Source organism: Colletes gigas, unplaced genomic scaffold (genome assembly GCF_013123115.1).
Source record: "Colletes gigas isolate AHSC1104 unplaced genomic scaffold, ASM1312311v1 Colletes_gigas_Sc00008, whole genome shotgun sequence".
NCBI lineage: Eukaryota > Metazoa > Arthropoda > Insecta > Hymenoptera > Colletidae > Colletes > Colletes gigas.
In genome coordinates, this window is record NW_025106637.1 from 3,142,383 (window position 1) to 3,154,707 (window position 12,325).

General features: G+C 39.5%; 1 protein-coding gene across 1 annotated transcript in view; it reads right to left on the reverse strand.

The window, feature by feature from the left end:
* The window catches only part of LOC122396734 (neuroligin-4, X-linked-like), a 104,543-nt gene that overhangs the window by 36,236 nt on the left and 55,982 nt on the right, over positions 1-12,325 (reverse strand). Inside the window, exon 2 of the mRNA XM_043395375.1 lies at positions 8,503-8,684. The gene's annotated coding sequence lies outside the window, so the exon portion shown is untranslated. The remainder of the gene's footprint in view (positions 1-8,502; positions 8,685-12,325) is intronic.

The window sequence follows — 12,325 nt, forward strand, 5'->3', positions numbered from 1 at the left end:
GTAAAATATTTTTGTATTTTAATTCATTTTTCATTGTCACGGACAAAGGATAAAAATATATTTGAGAATACGTTTCGTTAGATCGACGATTCAAATGAGAATTGAAAACTGAGAAGCGTGTCACTTGTCCCGATCTCACCTGCACTGAGTTTCGCAATGGAATGTACGAGAAACGAAATTTTTACGCGGTATTTTTTTTATCACAGCATCGAAGTTGAATCTAATAAAGGTTTGCAACGTTGGAGGGATTCATTTGTTTCCATTACCGTCACGGTCGATTAGTGGAAATTCCATCCAGGCCAGGTTAGTTATTACAGGTACGCTGCCAGATAATCGAACTTTAGATAAATGCAGCTCCAGCCGGCCATGTACCACCGTGTATATTTGCATGTATGTAAACGCCGACAAATTACCTACGCCCGAATAATGTGTAGATCCACGTTAAACATGGGAATTGTGGAGGGATCTAGCTTGCAGTAAATTTGCTAATAACCATCAGTATTCTATTGATACTTCGATTTATCAATTCGATCGATCCTATTCTTTATGGAAGACAAATTCTGTTTTTCTTTGTACCTGGGCGTATCATTGTCGACCGTTTGTTACAGTTCGATTTTAATACTAAAAAGCTGTTTAAAATTTGTTATTATATTCATGGATCAAAACAATATAAAAGAAACGAGAAGTTTTTACATTAGATCTTGGATTTATATTGTTCAAATCATATCCTTCAAGAAAATGTAATAAAAAATCGACTTTTTTTCAAAGGTTTGGGAGAACATTAACCCCTTGTTTTTAACCCATTTTTACATTCACGAGGTATTCGTAAAACAAATTTAATCAAAATTAGATAGTATAGGTTTAAAAAATTATTTGGAATCAAATTGTACGTCAAGGGGTTAAACGAATAGAATGAACTTTTCTTTATCTTTAAACTAGACAAGTTCCTCAAGCTACAAGTCGCTTTAGACAGCCGTATTAAATTAATTTACGTATGTGTGTAGGTTCGAGGCGAAGTGCACGTTTTGGATAGAACAATTTCGCCCTGAAAAGGGACGACAAAGATGTTTCGTGCGATCAACGCGTCGTAACAGGTTTCCGTGATCTTCGTCCAAGTACCAGGAGAAAATTCACCCCGTGAACGCACTATCAGAGGCACTCGGAAGCGGCGGTAATTAAATGGAGTGACGTAGCCGGGACTTTGCACGAAGGTTGTAGCTTACAGCGCGCGTAAGGTCGACGAACCGCGTTGCTTTCGTTGCACTTGAATGCATTAGCTCAGCTTAAAGTTGAGACGACGACGGCGACGTCTCTTTGCATTTGCATTTACTGCGGTGCCCACACGCATTTGCATTTAGTTACGAATCATTGCCGCGCGCCTAGGCGAACCGCAGAGATCTTGCAGCTTTTGATAAGGCCGGGCACAAAAAAACTTGAGCGTGAAATCAACTGTTCCTCGATAAATGTTTCGTACTTCATCGTGATAAATGTTCTACGATGATTTTTATTGGAATCTCGCTTTCCACGAGAACTTTTATGAAACGAGAGCTTGATATTTTTAAGCAAAATCAAATTTAACGAGGTTCATCGATTTAGTGGTAATTTTTGTCATTTTTTCGTAACAGTGATTTATAAAAAATAATCTTATTTTGGGAAAAGACTTTACGAAAATACCACGCGCAAATTCTGCAACATTTTCTGAATTAACTTAATACGGAGGATTGATTTCATTGTATATTCAATCGGGCACATTATATAATAGAGGTCCAATCAGTTCTCGTTACCAATATTGCACGAGAAATGCTCGAAAAGTTTTTCGAGTACGAACGGTAGAATGAATTTGTTCAACATAATGGGAACGGATAGAATTCCACGCTTCGAAAATTTGAAATAATTTTGCGTTGAAGTTTTTCAATATTCGACAGCAACCGCTTACGAATGTTCCGCGTTTCTTTAATTTCTCAAAAAATATTATTCTCGTAAGTTGCAGTGTTTGTTCTGCGAATGCAACATTGATCGGCCTTAATAATATTTTCATGGATAACTTTTTTCCGAGAATAAGTTGTCGGGATTCGGTATACTTTCTTTTCAGTTCGAGAGCGGTAAAGCAATTAATCAATTCCGCAATATGTTTTGGTATTCCGACTGTATTTGTTCTCTAAATAAAACGAATGTACCTTTCTAAATGGAGCCGCAATCAGCGTTCAAAGCGGTTATTGTTATGATTCGCTATTCGTGTTTGTTTTCTATTAATTCCGTGCACCTTCAAACACATTTTAGTGGCTGCATCTTGCGTTTACGAAAGTGTATTTACGCCTCTTATTTTCTACAGAGAGTGATTGTATTATTAATGCATTGACTCGAATCAACGTCTTCGGTGCTAAAGCTGCTTAAAATATAAAATAATAAATATCTCGATAAAATGTTCCGCATTTTCCACACTCTTGGCAAAATTAAATATCCAAAACGAGGCAAAATGCGTACCTTTCCTTTCAGATTTTTCATTAAAACTCAACGTGTACCTTTTAACATACTACACGAAAAACCAAACATCGACTCTTTTTGTAATTTATTATACGTTTCAATAAGAACTCTACAAATTATTTTCAACGAAGCAATCGTTTTTCGTAATTTTAATATCGCGTGCAACGGAATCGAATTTATTCCCGATCGGGAATTGTCATTTCGATTCTTTGATCCGTGAATCTATGCCTTTAGTTCTCTCTCTGTCTGTTTTCAATAATTTCAAGGAAATGATATTTTTTAATATCGGACGACGCACGGTTGTATTCGAGAAGAGACTTTCCATTTCAAGCCGTGCCGTGAAAGCTTTCAAGGCGGCTTCGAATGTAACGCGACATTAATAACGTTCCATTCGACCAAAGAAAGGAGTTCGAGATGTCGTGTCGCCAATATCTGTCGTTCGATTTCTAAATAACTGCCTCGTGCGCGAGGGTGGAGGGGTCTGGAACTTTCAGCACAGCATATTTCATAATTGTCAAATATAAAATTAAAAATGTACCCGTATCTCGTTAATATATTTCTTCCCTTCGTTCCCAATGACAGCGACATGGTTTTTCAGTAGCATGAATGTATTTTACGAAGTATCTGATAACTGGAAATTATTCCATTCGAAAATACGAGTAGAAATATGCACAGTAACATTTTCAGTAACCGTAACTGAACTTCGTTTATCGTTTAAATCATTATTACGTTCATGCGCGCGCCTCGCGAGTTTTTAGCATCGATTTTTTTTACGAAGCACATTTTCGAGTTATTTTTTCAGAGTGACACTTCTCAGAAGAAACTAATTAACTTAGTTTGCAAAAAGTAATACACTGTACGGGGAATATTCGATATACCAGAGAGAATAATCAATTTTTCTTGTATTAAATACACAGCAGTTTTACTGGCAGGAGTAAGTAGTAGGAGTTTTTATAGTAAATGGTAATTTTTTATTTTATACGTTGAGTATGCACGTCAACTGCATCGTCAATAGAGCGATTGGAATTTGGATTGACGCGAATACACGTCGAGAGCAGTTAATTGGTTAAGCGTACCTATCACGAAATAACTCGAGTATCCTTTGAAAAAACAACTGTGTTTTTTTATACAATTAAAAAAAAAAATTTGTTCCTATTGCAGTTGAGTATTGTGATTTACGAAACGGAACGTATATAATTATCAAGAGATCGACCACCAATTTACTCATTCATCTCGACTATTAGAAACACGAAACAGGGTTTAACGATTTAAGCTTTTACGCCAGGTAAAATTCAGTGGTCTTATTAAAATCTCAGTACGAGCTTCTTTTTCTTTCTCCCGGGCGTCGAACAAAGAACGGGGAACACGAAGGTATCGTTAATTAACTCCGTACGTCACGGGAAGAGGAAAAGTTCCTACTCTCGCAATCTCGAGCAGGGTCATACAGATTCGTACAGAATGTTTCGCGGTTGATTTTATAGCCGAGAACAAGACCGCTGCGTTAACGTCAAATTCGAAACGTGGACATTGAAAATTTGAAAATTCTCTCCGACTGTCTCGATATTTCTGTTAAATTTCACTATTGGCAGGCTACTACTTTTAATTAGAATCCAACAGGGGAACACTTCTGAACGCTTTGTCGGAATCTTCTGTGTCAATGAATATACAATTGTGTACAACAAAGGGAAGAGGCAGAGAATAAAGAATACTTGATAGAATTAATTGCGTTTTCCGTTAATTAGTTCGTCTCTTTTTAAAACGAGTGGAATCCTCGCATTATCGTTATGTCCTCGTTTATTCATTTTTATTTTTGGAATTGTATACGCTCGAAGAAAACTGTCGCGATCATACAATAATATTATTCTTCATAAAACTGTCAACGTTATATATTTTATTTTTTAATTAATAATAGGACAACTTAAACAGATACTACGCAATAGAACCCATGTTTATATGAATTTTTGTTATTGTTTTCTTACGTAGTACCCATACAAGATGCTGTTTATATTCCATTTATCGAGCACAGAGGATTCTGAATTGATTCCTGAGGACCTAACGACAGTACATAGATGCACAATACTTTTAACGAAGCTTAAGCGACAGTCTTAACAAAACGTCTTGATTCCTATCTAAAAGGACACGTTTTTCTACCCGGAAGCCAGAGGGTTGTTTTAATTGTAAGTACCTCGTGCGGTATCGCGAGGAATCTAACGTGACTGTGCACGCGACACGTTTCGACCAAACTCGTTGCTCGCGTGCATCTCTCAGCCCTCCGAGTCGATCCATGCCAGAACGAGAACCTATTTGCCTCCGCGAAAGTGTCCTAAGCAAGACTGGGATCGGTAGGAATCTCATTTAGTTTCGAATTTCCCTTCCATCGCGGGGGCAGAAAGAGACAGAGCGTCGATTATACCGGGCGACGCGACGATCGCAGTTAAAGCTACACGGTGTTTCGCAGTGTAAACGTAGGCCGTCGTCTCGAAACTACTTACATCCCCATCTCTGTTCCAGTGCCGTCTCTTTTGTCGATCCTAGTAAACACCGGCTTGTTTGACCGAAGGAAAAGTTGTCGGGCGACACGAGGCTCATCAACGGCCGTGACACAAGCTAAAGGATACGGGCGCGGAGGACGGCGACGCAGGACGAGTCCTTCGAGTTTCTTTTATTTCCAACCCTTTCTTCTCTCGTTTTTCTTCTTTTTCCCACTCCCATCCTCATTGCAACGACGAGTATTGTCCACTCGCGAACTTTCCCGAGCTCTCGTTCTTTTCGCCGAGAAGAGCCGGGATAAAAAGGAGAAAAGAAGTGGGAAGAGATTGATTGTGAGTCCGCGAGGCACGGACCGCGCACCTCTCTCACTTTCGCTGCTCCCTGACCCTTTCTTCGCCTCTTCTTGTTGCTTTCGGAGCCTCCATGAATTTATGATAACGTTTAACGTTCGATTCAGCGATAATTGGTACAATAATATACCGATTAGTTGGGAATTGATACGTTAATCGATACACTGTCAAATCCATCAGTTGCTGCATCGAATGCCGTATTAAAAATAATTGTAAAATATTTACGCGTTTTGTTTCTTCAGCCAATATCTCGTAATTTCTCGAAATCCTTGTTCTTCTCGAAGACAGCACGCGTAAGTAATTCAAGCAGATATATTTCGATCTCGTGTACTGTTCGTGCAGGTAAAATGTTCATATTTTCACCTCCTCTGTCACGTTCTTCTTTTTGCATGTCTCTTTTCCTTTTCCTTTTCCTTTTCCGCATATATACACGTTCAATATGCATGGATCTCGAGACGCGTCTCTTATCCAGCCTTTACTTCTTTTCTATTGTTAAATATTAATATACCTTATGGTCCCATGGAAAACATGAATCTTCGTGGAAGGAATACGAACCGCGTGGAAATCCTCTAACGCAATCTTGTAGTTTTTCCGCGACAAGTCGAAAAATAAAGAAATATCACAAGTTCATCGATCTTCATAATTTCTTATAAAATTACCATTTGAAGTACGTTCCCCTTAAGTTACATTACTTTTCTCCCGAGTTTATGGATTAATTCGGAGAATATAGGTCGTTGAACCTGTTTCAAAGTGTTAGGAACAAAGGGACAAACCTATTCTTTAGCTCCTCCAACGCGCAACGGATGGATTTACCACGACAATTCGAAAAATGTTAAGAGATCCTCTCCGCTATCCTAACCATTGACGTCGCGATCTCTATTTCTGAGAAAAAAGATAAGAACGAATGAAAAGCCCATGACCCTTATCTTGATTCGCCGCAAAGCGGTTTCATTTCGGATTGGACGAAACGTATTTCCAATATTCCGACATAGATCGATCCCCGTTCTCGACAATTTATTCCCCCCTCTCCTCCTCCCTTTGTCGTATCAGCGAATTAAATTACGCCGTGGAGGCGTCCGACCGTTTTCGTTTTTCTTTTCCCGTTGCTCCATCTTTGGTAATTTTCATTATTTACCTCGCGTTACGAAGGATCACCGAGACGGCCGCGATACGTCGGATCAACGGAAAATTAACGCGTCTGTTGGTTTTCTCTCGGAAGCCCGGGAAATCTTCCGTCGCGATGATAAATTGAAAGCAGCTTTTTGCTTGGAAAAAAATGAGACACGGAACGAAGAGCGAAACTATGGAGATATATTGGATTTTAAATATTCTCTTGCTCGAACGTTGACAGCGACTTATTGAAATTGATCGCGCTTCTGAAATTATTGGACAGGACGATTCTTTATCGAGAATGTTAATTTCTATTTTATATTACAATAGTAATGTAGAGTATTGACTTGTCATGGTACTCAAAAAAAGACCGTCTTCGTATGAAAAATAATATTTGAAACTTGAAAGACACGATCAGAAACAATTAACAGGAATTGTCCACGGAAAACCAAACTCGTTTTCACGACGATCGATATTGGCGATCGAACGAAGTTATCATTCAGACCGGAATAAGGGCCAATAGTCTGTAACTGGTAATATTACAGACGTAATTTCCTCTCCAGGTTTTCCTCCGTAAACTCCGGGAGACTCCAGCCCTCGCCAGAGAAGGGGATTTTCGGGAAGATGAGGAGATAACGTAAATTTATTATCCGGTTGTTTTCGATTCCGCCGGCTACCCTTACGGGATTTAACTTCGTTTCAATAAACGCAACGAGTTCCATCGCAAGCTTGCGGTTTATCAAGGAGGAAGAATATAATCTTTCGTTTACTGGAGAATCTAGTCCCCCGTTCCCGTTGCCTTTATGCCATTCAGTGAAAAGTGAAGAAACAGTCGGAGCTTTATGAACCAACGCGGGGCGTTTCCTTTAAACTTTCCTTATCATTTTCCCTCGCGAAATTGTGAATCTCGCATTCGTTATCGGTAATTCCGTGTGCTTTCTTACGTCGCTATCAGAAAAGTCGGAATAGAATAGTAATAGATAGGGGCATTAAATACGAAAAGTTGAAGAGAACTTTCAATTTATGTAGATTTAGTTGAATGGGACAAAAGAGAACGCACCGAGCTCTGATAGCATTCGTTTGGATTGCGATCTTAGCGGTCCCGAGCCACCATTTTAAATATTCTACGACGATTCTATGAAAATCTATTGCTCGAACAACACTTTGACAACTGATAGAACATAATTACAATATAATGACGGAAATATACACCGAAATTGATGAATTTCGAGATTCTAAAACTGAAATACCGGGAGTATTTTTCCGTGGCAAGTTAAACAGCAGTATTCGTATGGTCGTGAGCCAAATTCGAGCCTTGACTTCAGCTTATTGTTAGTCGCCTCTGAATATCTGTGGAGTAAAGCAGATAGTTTCAAGCACGGTAGCAGCATTGCACCAAATAAGTCTAGTCGTGGGCGTAAACTGTAACCGTTAACTGCATCGGTTGTAAACTTCGCTCGTAGTAAAAGACATAAATAACGAAAACTTCGAGCTACAGATAATGCAGCGGTTTAAATGTGTTTCCGCAATGCCAGTGACAAGAGATAACTGTAGAACGTTGCGAGCAGAAACGTATTGCATAAGTTGGACGCGAACACGACTGACCGTTACTCCAAATAAGTTTACTCGTCGCTAAAGATCGTTAAGCGTCGTTCATTTACTTTTTTTTCAAGAAGAATATTTGAAAGATATGCAAATCCTTGGTTCAGGCTACTCTGTCTCCATCTTAGGGTTACAGAGTGTTAAATGCGAAGGATTGAGATTGTGTAAAAGGTCCTGTGAAATATTCGACTATGCGTTCGAACGTTTGTCGTAAAGATCTGAGCATGGAACGTAATTTTCTATGGTCGTTCGACATTCCTGCCGGCGGCCAAACCCGACGAAGGAAGCGGCGAATTGCTCGGAAGACTCGGGAACGGCGAAATTTACTGCTGGATTCATTTCGGTCCGCGGAATAAATGGACACTTGTTTGGGAACGATGTAAGCTTGTGGGAAAAGACGTGGCTCCCGTGGTTTATCACCGAGGACAAACAGACCGATTAAAACAGAAATAAACGCTTCGCTTACCGGCGTCATGCGCGATTCATAAAGCTCCCCAAATGTCCATTACGCGTCATTAGACGTGTCAGACATGAGAAATAATCCGTGGATTTTACTTCGATCTTCTTGGGTACATTCGCCTCTGTTGAGAATTAAGTGTCCTTTCAGGATCTACAAGAGCTTAGCCTCCGGTCCGAAGGTTTCTGCACCTGCAAATGAAAGAAACGGACCGGTTATTCGAGAAAATGAGAAAGTAATAGTGATTTGTAATCAGAACGATTTTAACAATGAATAATTAAAGTTGTTAATAATACCGGTTGAAATATTCTTTCCTCGTTCTATTTAAATCTGAACGATGGGACGTATTTCACTTTTTATCTGAAATTCGATCGAATCGAGAAATAATTACTCGCGAGACCCTTCGTGCCAATTTCATCGGTTAAAGCAAAGACACTTGAAATTTAATCCGAATACGATGTGTCGGATACCGTAACGCGTCACCTCGAGAGCAAACTTACATTTTTTCCCCACCCTGTGTACTTAATCAATATTGATGTTGGATCAAGCTACAATTCATCCGACGTATTCTCCTTGCCTTATATCGGATATTGGAGAAAGTGTCAGGTTAAGCGTAGTTTACGACGGCCAGTAAAGGCGTAAAGTACTATAGGTGCACTCGGAAGGTAGAAGAACGAACACCGATCGGCGATTTCACGATAAATCGCGCGAACAACGGAATATTACATTAAAAACCGTCTTATATAACATAATGCGTAAGGCTCTTTCAGAGACTCAACGTAAACAGCTTTTCTGTAGTGCTTTTTAGTGCTATACGCCATTAAACACAATCATATTCCAATTTTAATTATCATTACATTACATGAAAAATGTTTCACACAAGAATTAAATGTTTACATCACCTATTATAGCAGAACATCCTAAATTTCTATATATTTTGAAGTACGTCGGTAATTCTATTACAGGTGCGCAGTGCCAATTATTGTATCGATTCAGCATCTAATCGTGTTCGAATGCCTCTTCCCCAGCGCACCGGGAATCGACGGCAATCGATATAATTATATACTTCTCCTATCCCCTTTCCCAGACGGACTAATTACCAATCGATGTTTTAGCAGCTTCGACCAAATATCAGATTCTAACTGCTTCTTTCGCAACATCGTTTTTGTTGGTCAGTTAATTTCTGCAGCTACCAGTAATGGTTTTTAAGATGAACATCGTTTCTGAGAGAGTTTCAATAACGCATCTCGAGTCGACGAATTCTCTGCGGTTACACCAAACGCAACAACGGCCACGAAAGGGCTCGGGGACCACATTGTCGATCGCGAAAATCGATCACAAGCCTCGTCTTCGTGCCCTCTCTCCTCTCGATAAAAACTTTCTCAACGACTCTTTTCCATCCTGCATTCTACTTCACGTCTTCCCTCTCCCTTTGTTCTTCTACAATATCTTTTATACTACGACCTCGTTTCCTCGAAGAGCTCGTACCGACGCGACGGTGAACAAGGAGAGCTCCGAGTGAACAGCTGAAACATTAAATTCTAAATGAAAAGGCAGCGCGAGCAGGACTTTGGACTTTCAGGTCGCGAAGACGAAGAGGAGAGGAAAGGAAAAAAGGATTGGGAGAAAGATGGAAAAGAAGGGACGGTGTAAAAGCGAAGCTGTAAAACGTGGACGGAATCCCTCGGTTGATTCACGGGCTCCTCGGCCACCACGGTCGAAGGGAGAAAAAATATTTCCGAAATACTTCGCCGAATCTGCGGGTTTATTCGACGTACGGCGCGAACGAAGTTGCCGACGGGACGTATATTTTTGAGAAAAGCTCGCTAAAAAATAGGTCGCCATGGGTACGTCACGAGACAAATCGATACGGATGTGAATCACGATGGATTGACGCGACCGAATAAAAAAGTAAATAGCACCCGATGTTTTACTTGTACTCTCTTTTTTCCCGTAAAGGCTCTAATTGAAACCTGATCGCTGTACAAATCCCCCAATCGTTACCAGCTCTACAATTTTAGCATCGTTCATTTTTATTCTGCAGTTTTTTCACAATTAAAATGTCTATTTTCACCGCGACGTTAACGACATATTCCATACACGTGCACAGGTTTTAAAAATGAAATTTATTTAAACAAAGAAGCACGAGGAATTACAAATACTCTGAAGTTGGAATTTTCTATGAACGATGTTGAGAAATCTTTTTTCTCTATTATTCATCGCCCCGCATGTGAATCATTATCCCGGGAGACCGACTTTCCCGTCACGAATTCCAAACTTCGCGGTAACACCTATATATTTCTTCTATACCGCGCTACACGCAATGCATACAGAAAATAGTACTTTTCTCGACAGGGAACTTTTCTATTGATAACAACTGAAACTACCAACTCGTTCGCGTCTATGTGTTTCACCGTTCTTGTATGGCTTTTCTTTATTGCGCGCCGCGAATGTGCCCCGTGTGTGAACGAGTTTCTCTGCAACGTTTTTGTGCGAACGGAACTGTTCCTATTCTGTATTGACGTTAATCATTGCTAACACGACGATTTACAGATTGTTCTTTCGAAACGTTACAATCCCCTGTCGAAAGGTTTTAGTTGGACAAAGGAACAGAAAGCCAACTGAAAATAATTCTCTCAAAAATATAATTGCTGTCGGTTGGCTTGGTATTTCTGTACCTGATCAATATCTCTTTAAGCGGTTTAAAAAGCTCTATTGGAAAGGTAGAAATATATAAAGTTATTAACAAAACTATTGTTACAAATTATTAATACCGCTTGAAAATTGGACCACTTTTATGGGGTTTTTCTCACTTTACGGGGTTGAGGAACAACTTTTCGTATATTTTTGGAATTCCTACATATTCTCCATCAAAATACACGTTATTTGCCTTTTGAAACATTAAAATTCTCCAATCCGTTCAGAAGTTATGATGTTTTAAACATTTGAATGTAATTTCGGGCCAGATGTTATATTTTCAGTAATTAATTTTTTTCTCGAAAATGCGTAGGATTTCGGGGGTATGTTTATTGACCAAACATGATTGTAATTGACCCCCACAGGTGAAAATAATTTTTCCAGAACGATTTGACAAAATCTATTTCGCCGCAAAATTCTAGCACCTACTCGAATTTTTTTCTCAGAAGTGGATAGGATTTCGGGGATATGTCTATTCACCAAAAATGCTTGTAATTGACCCTCGCAACCGAAAATATTTTTTTCAGAACGATTTGATAAAGTTTGACAAATTTCAGTGAAACATATCAACGGTATGGTCAGACATCACAATTTTAGTAATTAATTTTTTTCTCGAAAACGCGTAGGATTTCGTGGATATGCGTATTGACAAAAAATGATCGTAATTGACCCCTGCAATCAAAAATAATTTTTTCAGAGTGATTTAAAATTTTTTAATTTCGCCGAAAAATTTTCCGGGTCAGTATGGAACTTTGGAGTTTCATTTTTTTTGTTTTCAATTCTCAAGCCAATTAGTTTCGTTCCAGAGGTTGTCTTTTCCACATTTCGAACTATACTCTCGACATGTTGAAGGCACGACGCGAATTAATCGATGATAAAATGCAGGAACTATTTTTACGAGAAGAATGTTTCGCGGCGTCCTTCCGGTACCGCGCCAAGAAAAATTTCAGGAAGTTGGAAATCAGTCGTGTCTTCCGGCCGCGTTATCGTGGAGGAAACCAAAGGGGGTGGGGGGTTGCGATCGAGGGAAACCAATGATACAAGTGGACCGAGGTTTCGTCCGGGCACCTAAGACGATAAATCATGTGGTTACGGCATGTCCATGCAAATGCGTGTATGCATGAATTACGCTCGC